Below are 24,690 nucleotides of genomic sequence, written 5' to 3'. Positions count from 1 at the left end.
TAATCTAGACATGTTAATACAACATACACCAAATTATAAAAAACATATTGCATGATTAAAAAAATAAAGAAAAAATAAAACTTACTTTTTTTCAAAATCCGATGGATTTGGGAAAGCTGATCCTGCTCACGGTGTTTGAGGTCAGACCATCGTTTCCTAATCTGATCTTTCGATCGCTCGACACCGAATTTTTTGACCAAACAGGCCACCACCTTGTCCATGATGCCATCTTTCCTGGCATTGGGCCGCTCGTAATTTGCCAACTTTCCATCGTAATCCGTTTTTTCTAAAATGGAGACCATCTCCACCATTTCTGCCTTTGACATGGGTGTAGCCCTTGATTTTCTGGTGGCCCAATCACTTCGGCCCCCACTAATTGAGCTCCCAGATTGTTGAGACATGGTTCCTAATTAAACAATGATTATTCCACTGCCTCAGGTGTGAGTGTCGCATGTAGGCCTGATCTTCGGCACGTACACACCCCTGCACAAGCCCGCCACTGGAGGAGGAGTTGACGCCTGCGCTGTATTTAAAGGACGCCAGATCGTTCGGCCGACGATTCGCTAGCGGACATATCGAGAGTTGGAGCACGATCGAGCGGCGAATCACGACTTTTCCCCACAAACAAAGGTACGACTCTTTTAATAGAAAGTGTGTGTTTTGGGCCCTATACAGCTTTTATTAGGAATATCTTTATTATGTGCCAAAATACATGCTATTTTAATATGTTTTGTGTTGTTTTGTGTCTTGCAGGCATATACTGTCCTGCAATATGGTGGACAATTTCACCACCCACAACTTTTTAATAAGTTTTATTGATGAGTTCAGGCAACTGCCCTGTTTGTGGCAAGTCAAGTCCGCAGATTATAAAAATAGAAAACTCAGAAAACAGGCCATGGAACATTTGGTGGCCTTCTACAAGCCCGTCTGTCCTGGGGCAAATTTTGATTATATCCGCAAAAAAATAAACAGCATTCGCACTGCCTACAGGCGGGAGTTAAAAAAAATAGAAGATTCCACCCAGTCTGGAGCAGGGGCACGGAATGTATATGTACCACGGCTGTGGTATTATGATAACATGCGGTTCCTGGCAGACACCATGGAATCCAGGCCGTCAATTTCTACACTGCCTTCTACATCGGCAGAGGGCTCAGTGTCTGTAGATCCAAGCCAGGATGAGGATTTCCTGGAGGAGAGTTTTACTCAGGTATGGCATTTCACAATATATTGTCTGCTAAAATGTAATCATGTAACAAAATTATAAGCTAAACCATAATTGACCCTTTAGGTAAACGGGCATAGCAAGGGGTTGGCATGACAGGCAACCGCCAGGGGCGCAGGCCAAGGGGGGTGGGTCACAAAAACATTGGCATTGTTTTATTGTTTATTTTAACAATCCACTCAGCCTGCACACCCCAGAACCCCCAGTTTGCAGGCGGATTCATGCAGGTGTAAAACATTGAGAGCAGCTTCATGCAGGTGTAAAACATTGAGAGCTGCTTCATGCAGGTGTAAAACATTGAGAGCAGCTGAGCCAAAAGACCAGGAGACTGAGACTGCCTCTCACTGCATCCCCAGCACACCTCTGGTCTTACAAACACTGCTGCATCCCCAGCACACCTCTGGTCCAAAGAAACACTGCTGCATCCCCAGCACACCTCTGGTCCAAAGAAACACTGCTGTAGCCTCAGCATTCCTCTGGCTCAACCTTTTTTAATACAAAACTAACAGCTCCTGCAAATGATCCATCCATCCTTGCTTCCATGTCTCTGGTCTCTCACTCTGGGTCAGCAAGGCAGGTGGCTTCCTTATTCATGTTTCCCTGCACTGCTTCACCCTCAATGCCCTACATCAAGTCCTCTGCAAGTTCAGGCCCCTCTCTCTCTGCAACCCCCTCCTCTCTCTCTCACACCCCCTCTTTCTCTCCCTCTCTCTATCTCTCAACCCTCTCTTTCTTTTTCACACCTGAGACAATGATTGCCCACTAGAGAGCTCTACACTGGGCAAACAAGGGGCAAATTAGAAACTTTTAATGCCCTTTAATTTTTTTTTGGGGGGGTGGGTTACAGTTTTCCATTGATCTTGGGGGGGGGGGGGGTTGTTGCCAAATACAGCTCCTCAACAAGGGCACTGGAGACCCTAGATACGCCACTGTATGTAAAGTCTGCTATTTGATCACAATAATATAACAAACATGCATTTTTATATACACTATAACATTCTAATCAATTGTTCATTTCATCAACAGGGAAGTGTCACTGAGGAGGAGCCAGGTTGCAGCCAGGAGCCTGTGGAGCCTGAGGAGCCTGCGGAACTCTTTCCACCACCACCTCCTCCTGCCAAACGGAGGCAAAAGAGGAAGCACGTGGATGACATCACCGACGAGTTTATCCAGGAGGCCACCATAGCCCTACGTCGGAAACCGGAGGCCAATGAGTCCTTCGGGAATATGACTGCCAAAATCCTGGATAAGGTGGACCCCAGGCAGTGTCAGTATGCCAGAAAAATTATTCTGGATGTGCTGCAAAACGCTGAAAACGGCATACTTACTGAGCACAGCCATGCATGCCAGGAGCACCCGTGCCCTCCACCTCCACCTCCACCTCCACCTCCACAACACCCACCACCTCGCCAAATGCCACATGGCCAGTGGCAATATGGCCAGCAGGATCCAAACCTGCCCTCATGGCAACCTGATTACAGTTACCAGCAACTTTAATTTTTGTAACCCCCTATTATTTATTTTACCCCTGTTTGCCAGTTTCTAGTTTAATTTTGTCCAAATGGAACTTTTTTATGTTTAGTTTATTATACGGAAAGTATTGATGTTTGCTTTGTTTTTTTTTTGCTGAGATCCAAAAAATAAAGAAAATGAAAATAAAAAATGGCCTATCTGAATTTGTTAACATGTTTAATATTGTGCATAACCTGAAAAATATGTTTTAGACATTAATTCATAAAAGAATAAAGGGTCATATCAATAGTTAGATCTTTGGTGTGAAAATACAAAAATAATGGTGAAGAGTTCAAATTATTTAATTCTAAAATTTGATAGAACAGATAGAATAGACAAACATTATCTTCATCATAACAGAACACATGCCTTTTTATTAGAAAAGTATGGCATTATGAGCAGCATCTTCCTTCTTCTCACATTTATCAAGATGAGCATGTGCTCCGCATTTCACCTATTTCTTGGACTTCCGCGAGCCGAAAGTTCTTTCTGAATAAAATGTTGAGTTTACTAGAGAAAATTCTTCCGGGAACTCATTTGGTTTGATCATGCGTGTTGGGATTTGTAGCTGTGTGTCGGCAGAATTGCGTACTGACAGGCGAACAATCGTCCGTTCTGGTGTCGGCATACAAATATTTTCATGTTTGCAAGAAAGACTTTTGTCCGCGGATTGTGCGCAGACATCTGTCGGAGGCACCATACTAACACGCGTACAATCGGCAGATCCTTCGTCCACCGACGTTTGTATGCCGACGATCGGTACGTGTGTACGGGCCTTAATGCCCCATACACACGTGCAGATTATCTGCAGACTTTTGTCTGCAGACTTACCAAAACCATATAATATGAGGTCAAACCTAAACACTTTCAATTTGTATGCAATCCGGCTGGCCCTTGCACCACATAGAAAAGGTAAGTCTGCAGACAAAAGTCTGCAGATAATCTGCAGGTGTGTATGGGGCATAAGGGCAGATGGATTCCAAGAATTACTTTAAATGCTACATAAATCATTTGCCCTAACTCAAGATGGTCGCAGCATGAAATGCTAAAGGGGTGTATTTTAAAGTGGTTTCTCAAAAAAAAAAAAAAAGAAAGAAGCAGCGAGACATGGATGGATTAGTGAGCTTGATTTGATTATTAAAAATAATTATATATAATTAGATAAGATTATATCAGATAAAAATTATTAGATAAGATTATCAGATACAGTTAAGTTCCGCTTTAAAATTGAACAGCAGGTACACAGCCAAATAAATCATTTAAATATACAGTATATATATTTAAATATACAATATATATATACATATATATATATATATATATATAACAGCCAAATAAATCATTTAAATATACAGTATATATATTTAAATAAATAAATATATATATATATATATATATATATATATATACATATTTTTTTATTTTTTTTATTTTTTTTTTATATTTACTGTTTTACCTGCCAAACGAGTTGTAACTCTGTTCAGCTAGTCTTATGATTTGGGTACTCACTTTACAGAATTTCATGGTCCAGCTTTGAAGCTTCTCATGTCATCTCCAGTCTGTTCACTGGACAATACATTAGCCTCTTCACCACTTTCTAATCAGCAGGCAGGTGACCTAGAAAGTTGTAAAAACGAACCAGAAAATAAGTGAGGTTCTGAGCTATGCAGCATGGTAAATAAGTATAAATCGCAAGACTAGCTAAACAGAATTACACCTTATTTCCGCTGCATATTTAGCTGTTTGTCTGGATTTCCACTTTAATTACCAGACAGCCATTAAAAGGAAAATGTGACTTGTATACTTCTGGTCAGCAATGTTTATATACCCAAAATAGGCCTGCTCAGACATTACATAATATGTTTGTTTATGTTGGCTTACTGCTGATGCTGGCCTCTCTAATAATCATATATTATATTGCCAGAGCATGCAGATAATTTAATTAAATATTTTTCCCTGGATGTCTGCATGCAAAAGAACTAAAAATACGATATTGCATTATCCATGTTAAACAAAGCAAAATCGAATTAAGCAGTTTTTTTTTTCAATATACTTTTTACCAGTTGTAATGAAGTACACTTTATCATTCTGATTCTGAATAAAATGATATACTGTATGTGTATAATATACAGAGTGTGAGTGTGTGTATAATATATAGTGTAGGTGTTACTGTGTGTATGTGCATTACCAAAAGTATTGGGACGCCTGCCTTTACAAGCACATTAACTTTGATGGCATCCCAGTCTTTGTGGGGCACAATATTGAGTAGGCCAACCCTTTGCAGCTATAACAGTTTTAACTCTTCTATCCACAAGGTTTGGGAGTGTGTCTTTTGGAATGTTTGACCATTCTTCCTCAAGTGTATTTTTTGAGGTCAGGATCAGGCACTGATGTTGGATGAGAAGGCCTGGCTTACAGTCTACACTCTAATTCATCCCAAAGGTGTTCTATGGGGTTGAGGTCAGGACTCTTTGCAGGCCAGTCAAGTTCCTCCACCCCAAACTCACTCATCCGTGTCTTTATGGACCTTTATCGACCAGACACTCTTTCTGTATTGTTTGCAACTAAGTCTTTTGACTGTGATCTGTGATCAGGTAGACTGGAAAGCGTGTATACATGGTTTTTCCTGACTGTTTCAGTAAAGGCTTTCTGCTTCTGAACTCTTCCTTTTCCTAACCTCTATTGGTATCCTCTCCTGGTAATAGGCTTGTGTGAGTGTGGGACTCTGCTGTAAGACCTCTAGTGGGTACATGGAGGCGCAGCTGCAGAACAGGCCAGGTGAAGAGGGGAGATCATGCTAAGGGATGAGCAATAGAAGTTTTCATAGTCCCAGGATACCCCTAGGAGTCCTGGGACAGGAGTACCTTAGTGTGCCTAAGGGAACCACTCTCTGTCCAGGCATGAATGGGTTAAGGGTATACGTGCTGACCATTTAGCCCAGCACGAGACAGATCACTGTTACACAACAAAACTGGTTGCAAGTAAAGTGTGCACCTATGTTTATACATTTTCACTTTCATGCTTGGAGCTTTAGTTTAGTTCACTTCTGGTGCGCAGGGTCACATTTTGCATACAGTGTGCACTCATATCAGCCTATTTTATATCACTTACTATACATTCATCCTGACCTCCTATCCCCATAGATCAGGGATATGCAAACTGTAGCCCTCCACCCTCTGCCTCTGGGTGTCATGCTTGTGGCTGTAAGAGTCTTGTTATGCCTCATGGGACTTGTAGTTCTGCAACAGCTGGAGGGCCACAGTTTGCATATCCATGCCATGGATGAACACAAAGTTAGACCTACACGAGTTAGCCCTATTATCCTTGAATAAATCTGTCCTGCAGCTTTTTAATTTTACACTGCTGTATTTTCTGCAGTATCCAAGCCCCAGCCTGTGTTCTTTCTCTCCAGTAAAATGGGCCTAACCTTGCTCATCTACATTTTCCTGTTGCTGGCCAGTTTTTACACTGTTGTGTCATCTGCAGTCTCTTGTTTCTCCCAGCGCTAAACCGTTGTCTAAATTGCTGCAATTAGTATTTTTCAAAAGCCAGTAATAAAGTGATTATAAACAATCACCATGTAAAACAGCCCATTCAGTTTTAAATAGAAAAAAAAGGCAAAACACTTTTGTATAGATATAAGAAAATATGAATATTTTTTTCCCCTTTTTTTATAAGTGATCACATTCCTTCTGTTCCCGGCTGTATAAGAGCTGGGGGGAAGAAGCAGCAGCACACTGAGCTTTGGCTGTGCAGGGAGGGCATATCAGGACAAGTCTGATCATTTGAGGAGAGCATACTGAGTTCCAGCATAGCTAGAGATAACTGACAATAGTGTGCTCTCCTGCTTAAGCCTCGTACACACGCAAAGATTGTTGGCCGACCGATCGGCCGTCTTTTGTCCAGTGTTGTTGTGTTGGTTGAAATGTGCTCTAGACTGCACAAAAATTTTTTTCGGCCAACAACAACCAACTTCAGAAGTGATGTCATGTGCTGGTTTACTTTCCGTGTGTTTTTTCTTCTCTGAGCATGCCCAGTCTTGCTCATCTGATTTTTGTCTGCCGAAATCTGTACTGACTGACAAACAATCGGCCGTTCTGTTGACGGCCAACAAAAATTTTATAGCATGCACACCAGATTTTGTTCGGCCGAAAGTCGCAGTTGGTTGTCGGAAGCATCATACTAACAAGCCGACAATCGGCCGATCGGACGTTGGCCGAAAATTCATGGCCAACAATCATTGCATGTGTACGAGGCTTTAGTGTTGTCAGTTTTTACCAGAAAACCAAGGGGACTAGCAGGATCACCAAGGATTTCACATGAAGGAAGCAATGCAAAGAGAACAGAATACTTTCTACAAGTGCATGGTACAGCAGGTACATTTTAGGAATAAAGAGTGCTGGTGTAACAAACACTTTAAGGAATAGTTCAGTACTGGTAAAAAGAAAAAAAAAAAAGCAGCACTTATGGGTTTAACTAATCATTTTTTTGTATAATTCTCCTTTAGGGTGTGGCAGGAGGTGTGTCCTATGCCTACATACTTTTGCTAATAGGGGTCCCTCGTTCCTATCTCAAAATGTTAAGAGGTATGTATTAGCAAGAACAAGGACAGGAACCACTGGCAAATTTCTATCCGCTGGTCAAAGCGGCCCTATCTACACACATGTGAGTGCGTGGCATATACAAAAGGTCTGTGTTAGGAATATACAAGGATCGATCAGGAGATGGTTGAGTTTTCGTTTTTTTACCTTCCCAATCAAATCTATTCATAAGCCATGAGTTGGTCATTAGCTGCATGGTTGATCTGTTCACCATTTAGACACAAGTACAGCACAAAAGAAAAACAAATTAATGTTAGCTAATATTCCACATTGATGTAGATTAATTGAGGTGTAAGGTACAAAATATTGGTTTTGATAAGAGTGTATAAATTTAGATGTGGCACATGTTCAAAACACCTTAAAGCGGTATTAAACCCTGGTGATCCTACCAGTAACACACTTCCAGTCTTAGGGTGTCTGCATTCTGGATGAAGAAGTAACAAATGTAAACGCCTTTGGACAGCAGCATTGTCAGTCTGGGGGGGGGGGGGGGTGTTGGACTAGCATATTTAGATGGACTAAAAAAATGTAAGCTGAACGGCAGCTAAAACTTTATTAGAAGTTAAAGGAGATGTAGAGCCAAAGCTTGTTTGGCTGTACATCTCCTGTGGAGTTCATTCTGTATTCCTGAGACCCGTTTTCAGCAGAGAGTGGGCTAAAGTCTGCTTTCTGCTGACATCACAGATGTCGGTCAAGGCACCGCATCATCACGGCCACGGAGTCGGGATCCACCAGGTACCTGGACCGACCGCTGAGAGCCTGAGCCGGCCACTCTCTGCCCCTCCACAGCTCAGTGCTTCAATGAGCAGGGGGGGGGGGGGCAGAGCAGAGAGCTGTTGACTGACAGTCAGCAGCTCTCTGCTCAGGAAGCTGTCAGAACCGATCACTCGGTTCTCAGTGTAGAGGCGACGGGGGACAGATGCAGCATCGGTCCGATGCTGTATCCACCTAGGTAAGTATAAATGGGGGGGGGGGGAGAAAGGAAAAAAGGAGTCCTATACTTCGTAGGGAGGGGGGGGGGGAATCTTCAAATGTTCCAGTGGCCACTATCATAGGTGGGATTTTGCCCAGCTTCAGGGTTATTTTCTGTTGGGTCTCTAGTAAGTCTCCCCAGTGAGAACAATAATAAAACTAGACAGAGGTTCTAACCCTTGCCTGTTCTTTTTAGAAGTAGAAACAAAAGTCTTTTCTTGAGTTACACTATAAAGTGTATCTAAGCCCCCCTAAATTGTAATACACTGCTCAAAAAAAAAAATTAAGGAACACTTTAAAACACATCGGATCTCAATGGGGAAAAATATCATGCGGGATATCTATACCGATATGGACTGGGTAATGTGTTAGGAACAAAAGGATGCCACATTGTTTTATGGAAATGAAAGTTATCAACCTACAGAGGGATTCAAAGATACCCCAAAAATCTAAATTAAAAATTATGCGTCAGACTAGTCCATTTTGCTGCAATTTCATTGCAGCAACTCTAAATGGTACTCAGTAGTTTGTTTGGCCCCCACGTGCTTGTATGCATGCCTGACAATGTCGGGGCATGCTCCTAATGAGACGACAGATGGTTCCCTGGGGTATTTCCTCCCAGATCTGGACCAGGGCATCACTGAGCTCCTTAACAGACTGAGGTGCAACCTGGCGGTGTCGGATGGACTGAAACATAATGTCCTAGAGGTATTCTATTGGATTTCAGCCAGGCAAACATGGGGGCTATTCAATGGTATCAATTCCTTAATCCTCCAGGAACTGGCTGCATACTCTCACCACACAAGATTAAAAGTGTTCCTTTAATTTTTTATGATCAGTGTATATTGCAGCTTACCAGTCCTTAGATGTCATGGTTGCAGTATTTCCTTTTTGAAGACTTCTTTTTTTTTCTTTTTATCTGGTAGTTCTGCCAGTACCACTGTTCTGTTCTGTAAATCACTCACTATCATACTATATTAGATAAAGCAAAACACTTTCAATGGCATACTTCACAGACCTTATGGGGGAGGAATAAGAGAAGTTCATTGTAAGCAATTACATTTACTTTACATATTTAGACTTCTACAACTGTAGAGTGATTCTTCTTGACAAAGCTTAAAATGATTACCAGTTAACAGAGTTTAAAGCAAAGTTTTGTTTCTTTTTTTTAATCCATTCCTGGAACTTCACCTCTAATGAAGGTCATAAACTGTAGTTTGGAAAATCCTATTGCAGAGTATTAACATGTTTGCTGATTAGCATGATTAAAATGTAAGCCATTGCTTTCATGAAGCTGGAGGACATCTGGGGTAGGTTGGAACAGCTGCCAATGTTTTTAAATAGAGTACTGTTAATCCATAAATCCATCTGAGATGAACAGGATTTACTAGTGGAGTGGTGTTTAGAGTAATTCCAATATCTTTTGGGGATGGCAAATGTGAAGTAGTGGGGTAGTACAGTCAATGCCAATTATCTAGCTATATAAGAGAGAAATGTGGTACCAACACACACTAGGACACACCAATTTATATGATGACAATCCATTAATTTAATGGTAATCCATAAACTTTCTACTGATAATTAAGAGTCATAGGTTCTGATTTACTAAAGTCAAAACAGCAAGGATGAACAATGTTTGCTCCCTGTGTCCTGCTTGTGAGCATGTATGTGTGCATGAGTGAACACAGATTTACCTAGTAGTCAATCTCTTGGATAAGGCTTTCTGTACTATGAGTGATCAATAAAGACATGAATAAGAAAAGAGCCCTTTATTCTTTAGGCAAAGGTTTAATATAACGGTGTATATAAAGGTGCAGATAGGGATATGCTGAAAGCATCTTTAGCACACAAATATGTGAATACATGAAAAAAGTCATACCATATCTAGCTATAAATATATTGCTTATTGGATACAATATTACAAGAAAAACAAAGCTGCACTTATACAATGTAATAATAAGTTAAAGCGGAGTTCCGGCCACAAAATCGACAAAATCGGAGTTCCCTGCTAAACAGCTTCTGGGCATGCCCAGAAGCTGTGGAGGAATGCGGCGCCGCACCGGAAGTGACGAGCGGGGCCGGTGCAGGCGCATTCTGGGAGAAGAGGACACGGAAGAGGACACAGAAGAGGATCCTGCTGGCTTCAGCTGCCCACATCTGAGATGGCAACGCTGGAGAAGAAATTTTAAAGGTAAGTATTTCTTCTTGCAGGTAAGTGCGACCCGGGACAGTACAGAGGCTATCCATTGTGGAATGTACTAGCCCTGACTGTCCCGGGGGTATTTTTATTGAAAATGTTTTTTCATGGCCGGAACTCCGCTTTAAGGTAATAAAACATTTAGTGAAACATGACATTAAAATATTATTCAATTAAAGTCCGCATGAATGTGCGAAGAATTAAAGAAGAAATCTTCATTAAAATTGATTGAAAGAGATCCAAAACCAACAGTGAAAAAAAATTCAGTTTTCCTTTGAAAACCTCCAACCCAGATAATAGGGGCACTTACCAGATCCTATTGACCCTCTACCTCTAGAGAGGTCAACCGAGCAATGATCATAACCATCTATGGGGTACTGCAGGTACAGATTCACACCTATGGAAACTGACCACCACTGCTTGTCTCCAGACTGGCCACGCCAGATACCATGGACCAGGGTATAGAAGAAAAAAGATGCTCCAATAGTGTTAAATTGTTCAACCATTTTATCAAATAGTTAAATTGCACTTACATATGAATAAATACTATATATTACATATGCATAAATACCAATCTGTACAGTGTCTTTGCCAGCAAACAATTCCCCCGCACTTCTGGGAGCAGTTTGGGCGCCATGACATTAGAACCTAGTACCGCCCTACATGTTTCATCATAAATGATGTCTTCTGACGCACGGGCGCCATGCTGCGCTATGGCTATATATAGGTAAGTGGGATGACCAAGCCCTGTTTTGATTTGCAGCCATATTGTTAGGTAACCAAGCCTCATTTTGCATCACAGCCATATTGTTAGGTAATCAAGCCTCATTTTGCATCACAGCCATATTGTTAGGTAATCAAGCCTCATTTTAGATCGTGGTCATATTGCAAGATATAACAAGCCTAACTTTGGACTGCGGCCATATTACTCACAACAGTGAAGCTGCTGGATAGTATATAGCCCATTATTACAATATCTTTGTATCACAAGGAATGTCATTTTTATACTAATAAAATGCAGGTTCCAAAATAGGTTAAATGAAATAAAATTGTATGTAATTAAAAAAAACTCCCTGATACCAGCAGCAAAAATAGCCAGGGAAGGGAACCAGGTTTTTGGTGAAATGTCATAATGTTTAGGCTCTTCATTAGTAAAATATAATATTAGTATGAAATAATAAAAATACATACCTGCAAAATATGAGACTGAACATTTTTCTTTCCTGCTGTCTGTGCCACCAGAACTTTCTCCTTTCAAGAGAAATCCTCAGCTGTAGTCCACTGAGGGACCATAATTTCCAAGAGTGTTGCTCTCCTTGCTCCTCTACAGTGCTCAGGGGTTTCCCCCACCAACCTCCCTATCACTATAGGGCTTAAGAGTTATCAGGAAGAACCACAGCATGCAGTGAACAACCGGAAGAGTTGGATACCCGAAGTAGCCATTTATCCACTATGTTGAAGAGGTTTTGGACAAGGGCCGCTAGAAAAGTAACTATAAAAGGTTTGGCTTTAATTTAACTTGAACAATATAGTGACAGGCTCACTTCAAAGTTGAATTTTTGTCCATGCAGGTCAAAGCAGCAGGTTTACTTTAATGCAGATCTTTACAAAGGCATGTTTTTGCTACCTTCATGCTTCATTCAGTCACCAGGAGTCATGTGTAAGTTGTAACAATCACAGGTCCTGGGACTTTTTCTATGAATTATTGACTGGCCCAGTGCTGTCACATAGAGGGAGCCTGATGTTTCCAATGAGCATTTCCTTTGGCTCCTGGCATTAAATGGAATGCAGGGGAATGAAGAAAAAAGTAGGTAAATCATTTTGGGGATGGGGGATTAAAGAAAATCTTTTGCTTTGCCTTACAGAAGCTCAGGTTTGCTTTAAATTATTTGCCAGTGCTAATCCTTGCAGCCAATGTCCTAAGTCAAGGGGAGAAATGCAGCCAAATAAGGTCAACAAAGGAGACAAGGAACCACAGAAAATGCTGTAAAACCTTTAACCACTTGCCGACCGCCCACTGTATATTTACTGCGGCAGTCAGCCCCTCCTGGGCAAAGTGACGTTCATGGCCATCCCCGTGCGTGTGACCGGCGGCTCCGATGTCCACCGGCCGCTCGTGATCTCCCGCTGGAGAGGGAGAAAGGCAGGCGGCTGATGTAAACAAAGCCGCCTGTCATTCTCCCTGGTGTAAGTGTAGAGATCATACAATCCTGCTATGTAGAATCGTATGTCTCTGTGGTTACATCACAAGCCACACCCCTTTACAGTTAGAATCACGCCCCTAGGGACACACTTAACCCCTTGATCACTAATAAAGTTAACCCCTTCCCTGCCAGTGTCATTTTTACAGTAACAGTGCATATGTATAGCACTGATTACTGTAGTAATGTCACTGGTACCCCCAAAAGTGTCAAAATTTGTCAGTCAGGGGTCTGATCTGTCGGCCGCAATGTCACAGTCCCGCAAAAAAAATCGCAGATTGCCGCCATTACTAGTTAAAAAAAAAAACAATAAAAATTACATAAATCTTTCCCTTAGTTAGTAAACGCAATAACTTTTGCCCAAACCAATCAAAATACGCTTATTGCGATTTTTTTCACCAAAAATATGTAGCAGAAAACAAATTGGCCTAAAATGTTAAAAAATTTTGATTTTTACATTTTTTGGGGAATGTCATATAAAAAAATGTGAAAAATATTGTTATTTTTTCAAAATTGAATAATTGCACTTACAACTGGACTGCGTTAGAAACAATTGCACTATTAAAATGGTAAACATGTCCTGGCATAGACCACATCAAACCTGTATCCTTGTTGAATAGGAATGAGGTTTGGGTTTGCTGCTACCATGGGTTCTCCATAGTAACTGCAATGTACTGTCTGGCCTTTGAACTTAGGTCACCTGGTTTAGAAGGGTCAATAAGCAGGCCTCTTTACTATAAAAGGGTGTATTCTCTGCAGCCATATTGAAAATGTGATTTAGCTGTGATAGGGAAAGCATAGGAAGCACTGCTGAGAGAACTGCAAAGGGAGAAATAAGTATAGAGCTTATAGGCATTGGCAGGCAGGGTTGCTGTTAGAAATCGCAGGGCCCTGTACAGACTACCTGGCAGGCCCCCCCCCCCCAAGAAAATATTAAAGATATATTTAGCTAAAATTACAACAAAATCACTATTAGCAGACACAAATATAATATAACTCGCATAATTCCTGCTAAATCTAAAAAAAAAAACTATGTTAAATAAAAAAAGAATATGAGGTGAGAAAAATATACAGGCTAGGCAGTTGGAGCTCAGTGATCAGAGAGACAGAGAGAGAGAAACAAAGTTACAATTTACGAATAAACTCCTGAGCAGAGATAAGTGCTGGGAGGGGGGCCCACACAAGGGAGGGAGATTAGTGAGGGACAACTGTCTCTTTCTCAACAGATAAAAGCTGATAGCAGGGAGAGGGACAGATCAGATTCAGGTGCTGGAGGAAGATTTCTGTATTTGTTGTCCATCACTAATCCTCCTCTCTGTGTGGGCCTCCCTGTGTGCTCGGGCCCCCTACAAGAGGGCTGGTGGTCCCCCCCCCTATCAGCGGCCCTGTTGGCAGGTCTCAGAAAGTAAAACCTTCACTGCATGCCCTGTTGTTTGCAAAATGCTGAATGTCTTGAAGAAATTAGGAGTGGGGAAAAGTAGGAGTTTTTTTTTTTTCCTTTTTTAATGTTTTGTTACATCCTAATGCTGCTGATGTCCTGCAGTCTCTTTATAGCCTGTCCATGACCACATGCACTACAGCGTTAACAGGTTGCATGTGATTTTTCACAGGGCATAATTCCTTATTGTTGCTGGCTGCAATTGTTTGTTTTTTTCACAGGCTTGTTCTGTAAAGCAGACATTTCATAAAAATGTAAAGCCCCCTCTACTAAAAGCCCCCCTCCACCCCTGAAGTAAAAAAAAAAACTTACCTTGGTCCCAGCTTCCATGCCTCAGTGATCACTTTTGGGATAGCTGAAAGCTTGAAATCCCACAGGGATTCCCAGGAGGCAGTGGTGTGTGTTTTTTTTTTAGAAAATGGCTTTATTCTTAAATCATATTTGTAGGCAATATGATTTGGAGAAGGCGGATTGTTTTTTTTTTTTTTTAAGGTCGTCTTCAAATGGTGACACCGTTGTGATATACTGTATCTTGGCAAAGTGCATCAATACAACAGTGTTTAGTGTCATTTGGAAGAGCATGTGACAGTGATTTACAGGTAGGAGATGGAAGGAGACAAGGGCGGTTATTGTTATGCCATAACACAGAGTGCCCAAACAAAGATCAGTAAAACTAGCTGTTATTTTCATTGAAGCTAGCTATTATAATAAATATAGGCTTTACAAGTGATATTATCATGTTAAAACGTATATGAAGTTTTAGTGGCTAGATTTACATCTATTTTAGCAAACTATTCTTGAGTTATTTAAATTGTGCTGCTGAGTTCATATACCGCAAAAGTGTTTGGTCATTCCTAAGTTAAACATTAAATAAATGTATTGAGTTTAACAGTAACATCTGCAGTGGGTGTTTGGCAGTCCATCGTGATCCAGGTCTGATCTGTGCTGAAGGTTATCTCTGGCATTACACCTTTAGCAGGGCAGACTAGTGCGGTAAGCGCACATTGGATCATTTCCAGCCAGTGGTACATCCTTGACACCCAGTAGTCCAGTTTGTGGGGCAGTGGTGGATTTAGAAAAGGAGGAGGAGGAGGTAAGGGGACAATAACCAGCACTTGAAGGCAAATGGCTCCTAGCATGAGTAAGAATAGAAAGTCACTTCATTATTTCTTCTGCAATGAGCCATTGGTGGGGTGCAAAAAGCTCCCAAAGCCTCTTTTTGTGCCATTATAACATTGGAGGGGACAGAGGTAAAAAAAAAAGAAAGGGGAAAAGGAGTAGAGGGGGAGGGGGAGGAGGAGGTGCAGGAGGGGAAGAAGAAGGTAGAGGTAAAGGAGGAGAGGAAGGGGGAGTAGAAAAAATAGGAGGGGAAGAAAAAGGAGGAGGAAGAGTTCACATTAGTAAATCTCATCACTTGCCATCTCTATGTGGCAACACCTGTATCTTTCTATTTTGACTTGTCTGTTTTTTTTTTTTTTTTAACTGTAACCCAATTTGGGGATTGGTGAGTAGTCTTTGTTCATAGGATCAGACGTTTTCTTTTTACAGTTGGATTCCCTTTTTCTCTGGATGTAGATATTCCAATCTTCTTTTGCTTCTGCCTGCCCTTTACCTTTGGAAAGATGGACAGTCTATGACTGTAGCTTTTTCCTCTAGCTTTTTACTAGCTATGTAGTCTCCAGAACTCTGACTATAATAAATAAATATAGAAAACAAAACTGTTTGCTGAGTGCCTGGTAGGAGAAAGATGATACTAAAAAAGCAAAGGAATTGCAGATGTTCCTAGCCTCCACTATGTGAAGCCCTGCCACCACCTCAAAAACATACAAATAAATAGTGAAATAGTATAAATACTTCTGAAAATACAAATTATAAAAAAATGAAATAAACATAAGTAAAAACAACAAAAATAAGTAAAAACCAAAAAATAAATAAACAGCAGATGGGAATTCATCACACTAGGCAACCCAGAGCTGCATTGTATATCCACTGTAAAATATTTATGGCTATTGTATCTCAAATAATATAATCCAAATTCTATTTAAAAATAAAACCTTGTTTCTGCCTGTTATATTGTGAACTAATCAATCTGCTTACATACTGTCCAACTACAGTACAATATTGTGCCTACTGTCTCTTAGCTAATACATTCTAATTCTTATTGCATTCCTATTTTGGATCATTTTATTAAATGAAAAAATACAGTGTGGCATTGAAAAAAAAGGAAAACAAAAAATACTATTAAACTGTTGAGCCAGTTGACAAGTTGTACAAAGTTGAGATTGGGGTGCCAGGCGGTCTGCATCGGCATATCCATGCCAGACCACTATTTTAAAAAAGAAAAGGGCCTAAAATGCATTTTGAAATGGATCACAGGTTGTTTTTTCTGAAAGGAACTTTACCCATTTTTAATTAAGTGTATTGTTATTTTAGGGGGAAAAAAGCATGTTCCCACCCCCCAAAATCTATACCAGTGCCCTTACATAATTGTCCAGTTTGGATATTGAAAATAACCAAGTAGTAAAACAGTAATAATTGTATGTAGGGAGTGAGCTGGTCTACACACAGAGAGGGTGCATGTGCTGGTCTACACACAGAGAGGGTGCAGTCCAAGCATCAGGCCTGGGGGTTTAAATGTGCCACATATACTAACAAAGGAAATTATTTTCACACTTCCAAACCATGTAAAAGGTAACAAATATAATTTTATTGGGTTTATGTTGACAACAATAGGAAATGTAAGAATAAAATGTGGTACAGCAATCATAAATACATATCATTACATTACAAAAAGCCCCAAAGTGTCCGGGCTACATAGATAGAATGAAGAGCTTGAACTACGCGTTTCGCATGAGATGCTTCCTCAGGTTCCAGCAAGGTAGAAATAACAATATGTTCTATATACTTTTATTAGCGTTGGTTCTTACTGAATATATAGATCTCAATCAGCTGACTGAAGATCTATCCTTCCACATAGCATTAGAGTGGGGGGGGGGGAAGGAAAAGGAGAGGGGCAAGTTTTGGAAAAAAACGGAAATAACAAGGATGTTTCATTAAAAACCCAATGAAGCTGGGATAAAGTATAACGGATAGATATATATATATATCAGGGTATAGATGAATTACCCAAGGAAATAGTGAATATAGTATATTTAAAAGATATAATAAATCACCAGGATATAGACTTGGAAGAATATGACCATATCTCTCAATAGCGCTGTATGGGGATGCTTATGACTAAGAAGTCAATTGTAGACATCCAATCTGGTTCCATCAGCGTTCAATGAGAGAGTATGTCCATCATAGAGTATAAAGGTTTGTAGGTAAGTATAGTCCCGTATGTTACGCTGGCCAAAAACAGTAATAAATACATCCACACCTTAGAAAATGTACTTCATTAAAATAAATAAATATTGTTCCAAATGTAAAACCAATTTCATTCATGTCATCCAGCCATGTAGATCCAATGTTAATCCTAATAAACGATGCCTGGATGACCCGCCAACATGATGAGGCATGCCACAATGATACTGAGGAAAAAATGAAAAAGAGGGACACAGAAATACAAATCTGGTAGGGTTTCTAGTATACAGTCAGGTCCATAAATATTGGGACATTGACACAATTTGAATCTTTTTGGCTCTATACACCACCACAATAGATTTTAAATGAAACAAACAAGATGTCCTTTAACTGCAGACCTTCAGCTTTAATTTGAGGGTATTTACATCCAAATCAAGAGAAAGGTGTAGGAATTACAACAGTTTGTATATGTGCCTCCCACTTTTCAAGGGACCAAAAGTAATGGGACTATTGGCTGCTCAGCTATTCCATGGCCAGGTATGTGTTATTCCCTCATTATCCCATTTACAAGGAGCAGATAAAAGGTCCAGAGTTCATTTCAAGTGTGCTATTTGCATTTGGAATCTGTGGCTGTCAACTCTCAATATGAGATCCAAAGAGCTGTCACTATCAGTGAAGCAAGCCATCATTAGGCTGAAAAAAACAAAACAAACCCATCAGAGAGATAGCAAAAACATTAGGTGTGGCCAAATCAATTGTTTGGAACATCCTTAAAAGAAAGAACGCACCGGTGAGCTCAGCAACACCAAAAGACCACGGAAAACAACTGTGGTGGATGACCGAAGAATTCTTTCCCTGGTGAAGAAAACAGCCTTCACAACAGTTGGCCAAATCAAGAACACTCTCCAGGAGGTAGGTGTATGTGTGTCAAAGTCAACAATCAAGAGAAGAATTCAGTGAATGCAGAGGGTTCACCACAAGATGTAAACCATTGGTGAGCCTCAAAAACAGGAAGGCCAGATTAGAGTTTGCCAAACAACATCTAAAAAAGCCTTCACAGTTCTGGAACAACATCCTATGGGCAGATGAGACCAAGATCAACTTGTACCATAGTGATGGGAAGAGAAGAGTATGGAGAAGGAAAGGAACTGCTCATGAATCCAAAGCATACCACCTCATCAGTGAAGCATGGTGGTGGTAGTGCCATGGCGTGGGCATGTATGGCTGCCAATGGAACTGGTTCTCTTGTATTTATTGATGATGTGACTGCTGACAAAAGCAGCAGGATAAATTCTGAAGTGTTTCGGGCAATATTATCTGCTCATATTCAGCCAAATGCTTCAGAACTCATTGGACGGCGCTTCACAGTGCAGATGGACAATGACCCGAAGCATACTGCGAAAGCAACCAAAGAGTTTTTTAAGGGAAAGAAGTGCAATGTTATGCAAAGGCAAAGTCAATCACCTGTCCTGAATCCGATTGAGCATGCATTTCACTTGCTGAAGACAAAATGAGGAAAATGCCCCAAGAACAAGCAGGAACTGAAGACAGTTGCAGTAGAGGCCTGGCAGAGCATCACCAGGGATGAAACCCAGCTTCTGGTGATGTCCACGCATTCCAGACTTCAGGTTGTAATTGACTGCAAAGGATTTGCAACCAAGTATTAAAAAGTGAAAGTTTGGTTTATGATTGTTAATCAGTCCCATTACGTTTGGTCCCTTAAAAAGTGGTAGGCACATATACAAACTGTTGTAATTTCTACAACTTTCACCTGATTTGGATGTAAATACCCTCAAATTAAAGCTGAAAGCCTGCAGTTAAAGCACATCTTGTTTGTTTCATTTAAAATCCATTGTGGTGGTGTATAGAGCCAAAAAGAATTGTGTCGATGTCCCAATATTTATGGATCTGACTGTATATATATTTCTGTCTGTGATGATGGGGTACAGCTTTCCCCACTTTTTTCTGGCAAAATGTTACCATCAGAACAGGAAGTGAGGGTCAATCTCTCTAAAGCTCATCCCCCACAGTTATTGCCTTTTGTTTCACTTGACCCTCCCTTCTAGATTGTAAACTCGAAGGAGCAGGGCCATCCAATTCCTCCTGTATTGAATTGTATTGTAACTGTATTGTTTTCCCTCATATTGTAAAGCGCTGAGCAAACTGTTGGCGTTACATAAATCCTGTATAATAATAATAATAATAATAATAAAGGAGGCCCCGTTATCAGTAAAAAACGTAAGAAGAAACCTAAATCTTTGAAAAAATATGGCTGGACATACTGTACACTTTAGGTGATAGTATGTAGCTAGGATTCACCTCCAAGATATGTATGATCATTTCTAATTATCAGCTGCCTATGAGTGATTTATCCAACAGTCTCTGTGTTCAAGAACTGCCGTCACTGAGTCTTTGATATGTCTGCTTGTTTAGAAGCAGTAAAAATAGACCTTAGCATAAAAGGAATGTCCTCTTACCTTACTTGTATAAAGATAACAGTTGTAAAATAAACTGGGAATATAAAAGAGTTGGTTACTTCTAGTATTTCCTAGCACTCAGTTTATTTGATTCAGAGGCCGTTAAGTTTAACACAGAACTTTTATCTCTATCACATGCAAAGGTTATGAGAGTTTTTGCAAGCTAAAATAATCATCAGTAAAAAGTTATGCCTATAAAATTTCACAAAGTTTTTATTTTTAGACTTCAAAAGAATAATATTACAAAGATGTAAGCTGTACAATGTAAGATATTTTAGAGGGTTATTTGCAATCAATTTATTCTATCTATCTATCTATCTATCTATCTATCTATCTATCTATCTATCTATCTATCTATCTATCTATCTATCTATCTATCTATCTATCTATCTATCTATCTTTCTATTTATCATTTATCTAATTTTTTATATCATCTTTTTAGTTTTTTTTCTTTATTTGATTATATAGGCATTTTATGAGACTTAATGGTACTCTCTATTGTGGAATATTGTATCAATATGTGATTTCGGCATTCATTTGCATGCTTTTGAAGTACTTTATTGTTCTTTCTGACATACAGCCTCTCACAAAAGTGAGTACACCCCTCACATTTTTGTAAATATTTTATTATATCTTTTCATGTGACAACACTGAAGAAATGACACTTTGCTACAATGTAAAGTAGTGAGTGTACAGCTTGTATAACAGTGTAAATTTGCTGTCCCTTCAAAATAACTCAACACACAGTCACGGACGATCGCGAGTGCCCGGCGGACATCAGGTCCGCCGGGAACACGCGCGGGGGGGTCCATGACCTAGCGGGAGTGCGCATCCGGCGGCGCGCGCTCGCTCCCAAAACCCTTACAGGCTAGCGATGTAGCCCTACGTCGCTTTGCCTGTGAGGGGCTGACTGCCGACGTAAATAGTCGGCAAGTGGTTAAGGCGACAGCAAATTTACACTGTTATACAAGCTGTACACTCACTACTTTACCATGTAGCAAAGTGTCATTTCTTTGGTGTTGTCACATGAAAAGATATAATAAAGTGTTTACAAAAATGTGAGGGGTGTACTCACTTTTGTGAAATACTGTATATACGTACAAGCATGAGGAGTGTCTTTTAAATGCTTTTAGCATATTTATAAATACTACATTATATTTGTGGAAAAATAGGAGTGAGGGAGTAAGTAAATCATTAAATCATCATAGACTGAAAAGTTATCCCTTTTTACAAGGGTGACTCATATTGACGTGCTCTTTCAAAAGACCAAAAGCATAAAGATTGTATGTACAGCATTTATTGAAGAGTAAGTGAAACAATAAATGTATTTATGTTATGCACTAGTACTGAAATCGCAGAAATGCAGTGAATACACCTGGCTTAAACAAAACATTTGTCCTCCACTGGGCATTGCCCAATCTCTGGGCTAGTGGTTTGGTTATGGAGCACTGAGCCTTTATGTGTAATTGTAGTCCTGGTTGAATGTATTCTTGCACTACATTAGTATATTTCTTTTCTATCAGAGACTTATGTAGGTTCTTGTTAATGTGAGGAAGAGAAATAAAAAATGAGCTGGTCAATCCAGTGATGTGTGTCCACAATACTTTTATTGTTTGATACAACTAACAAGTTTATTATTGACAATATTTATTTGATATGTAACAGCCTATACGCACTGCCTGCCAACAAAACCACAGCAGTGTAGTGTGCGGGCAGCTCTCCGTTCCGGTTGCAGAGATGGCGAGAGGAAGCAGTGTGATGCATGTTTCAGTGTGTCAAACAGTGTGTCCTTTTTTTTTTCTTTGTTTCAACTTTATTTGAAGTGAACAAAGTGACACTACATTCAGGTCACTGCACAACATGGCACGCTGCGCTGCTGCACAGTGACATCCCTTCTTGTGTGTGATGATACAATGCTGCATTTTTTTTAATCTCGGTTCATTGCACCTCCAGCGTGCATTGCAGGGTGAACAGAACATATAGAAAACAATTGTTTTTTGTGAGTTCTTGCAGTGACCTGCATTCATCCACTGCGGTAAAATGCAGATCACTGCACTATATGTGATCAAGGCTAGCTTCTTATAACCTTTAAAGGGATTGTAAAGTCAGAATGATGTTTTATCTTAATGCATTCTATGCATTAAGTTATAAAAACCTTCTGTGTGCAGCAGCCCCCCTCAGCCCCCCTAATACTTACCTGAGCCCGTCTCTATCCAGCAATGTTGCAGGAGTGTCTCAGCTGCCCTGGCCTCTCCCTCCTCATTGGCTGAGAAAGCAGCGTGGGGAAATTGGCTTTCACTGCTGTCAATCAAAGTCAGTCAGCCAATCAGGAGAGAGAAGGCGAGTCCGGGTCTTGGCTCCGTGTCTGAATGGACACAAGGAGCTGTGACTTGGCTTGGGTGCCCCCACAGCTCCTTGTGTCCATTCAGACACGGAGCCAAGACCCGGACTCGTCCTCTCTCTCCTGATTGGATGACTGACTTTGATTGACAGTAGCGAAAGCCAATTTCCCCACACTGCTTTCTCAGCCAATGAGGAGGGAGAGGCCAAGCTAAAAGTTTTATTAACACACATCAGTGGATTGAGACTCTCAATTTTTTATTCTCTTTGAGGTTTTTAATGCTGATATCTCCCCTCACTCCCTGTTCTGCCTGACAACCTTCAACAGCAGAGGAAATGTGAGCCCAGGGTGAACATGCTAAACTGTACCCCCAAGATTTCAACAAAAATCCCCCCCACAAAAATGCTCAGGCCTTATTCTGCATGCTTACACCCTAAGCATAAATTCTTCCTCCTCCCAGTACAAATCTGCCCCCCTTCTGAAATACCCTCTCAGCACAAGTCTTTGCCACCCTATGCCCCAAATTTACCCCTTCTAGTACAAATCCTCTACCGCTAAAACGTCTCCTCTCACTTTAAATCCCCCTTCCCAGCACAAATTCCCTCACCTAGCACAAATCTTCTTCCCCCATCTCCCTCTCTAACACAAACCCCCTAAATCACCACTCCTAGCACGTCCCCCCCAATTCTCCCTTCTAGAACACTACTTACCCCTTGCCACCCCCCAAATTCCCCTTCCAACAGAAATCCCCTCCCCTACAATCTCCTTGTGGTGCCCCCACAAATCACATGATACCACAGTGCCCAGGGCAGCTTCTCCTCCTGCCCACTCCTTGTCCCAGAACCGGGTACATAGACTACAGTATAATCCTAACAGAGGTTTTAAACCTCCCCCGCTCTAATAGTGATTTTTTTTTTTGCTTGCTGTCTGCACCCCACAGGGGGAATTTTTTCGTCCTGACTTCCTGTACAGTCTGACAGCTGTCATATAGATAGGAAGTGGGAAGTGCCCATAGATTATATAATTTGACAGTGTAGGTGGAGGAATCCTTCCCACTGCGCTATAATATTCTGACAGCAGGAGGTTTCCCTGCCGTCAGAATACAATGATCACTACTGGAGGCTAAAAACATCGGCAGTGATCATATGAAAAAAAACTTGACAGGCTGGTTTTACTGAAGTCAATTGACAGATTATAATGTGGGGTTGGAAACGGCGCTACCTAGCGCATGTGCAAAATGCGGGTGAGATAGAGGAAAAAAAGTGCTTTAGTGCGTGATATATAGTGCAAACATAAATCTTATGCCTGTGAAAGATTCCCAGTCACTGGCTAAATGTGGATGACTTAAGCCAAATATTGAGTAAAAAGTGTGTATAAGGTATGGTAGTTACAAGTAATAAATAGTGTAATAAAATATTTCCAGTAAATAGGTGGTGAGATCAATAAATTAATATAGTGGTAAATATGATAAAAGCAGTGCTTAATTGATAAAGGCAGTGAGGTTACTAGTGCATACCTGCTGTGTGATATACCTCCAATCTGACCACCAGAGGTCCCACTTACCCTTTAGCAACAAGTGGTGTATATGGGAGCCAAATAGGGTATGATCAAATTTTCTCAAACCTTTTCCCCAATCCGTCCTTGCGGACCGATGGATCCCATCTCTTAATGTGGCATATACAGCAGGATTTCCAAAGGGCTAGTAGTCACTCACGCTTAGGATGCAACAGATCATATCAGACGGGTGCAGGCTGTGTCCCGAGGAAGCTTCCGCGTTCCAAACTGAGGTGAGCTGCGGACCGGAAGTGACGTTGGGTTCCGCCCTACGTACGTTTCGTCATAGGACATCTACGGGAGCGGTGCCCGTCAGTCAACCTCTCCGTCCTCATAATGCTGGACACATCCCAGTGGCCAATCACATCTCAGTATGCAAATCTTCAGTGATGGCTCAGCTACACAGGAGTTAGATTTTTTCCTGTGTGCGGACAGATTACCTTCATTACAACCCTCCTGCCCATAGATGGATCTCAATTTGGCCAGTTCCTGCTGAACCGGATGGATTTCAGTCCGTCTATGGCCAGCTTAGCTTGCTCTTCTGTCTAAGTGAACTTGTCCTAAAAAGTGATACAGTCAACAATAGATAGTTGATAAAGTTTCCAACTCATTCACTCTATTCAAAACTAAAAGAAAAAAAAGTTGTCAGGAGTTTGACTTTATTAAATGTGCTTAATGTTTTATAGAATTTTTTTTAGTTATTTTTTCGAGCAAGAAAACAAAAAAGAAAAACAAATCTCTATTCTACATGACCACAACAAATTGAATTTCAAAGAAGTGTGTCCTTCTCATACTGTACATATCAGCCGGCCTGTAAAATGATCAAGTAAGAAAGTAGTACTGCATCAATTATTTCTTCTCTTTTCCCTCCA

The sequence above is a fragment of the Pelophylax lessonae genome (assembly GCF_965119305.1).
Source record: "Pelophylax lessonae genome assembly, chromosome: 3".
NCBI classification, from domain to species: domain Eukaryota; kingdom Metazoa; phylum Chordata; class Amphibia; order Anura; family Ranidae; genus Pelophylax; species Pelophylax lessonae.
This window is presented reverse-complemented; position numbering follows the sequence as displayed.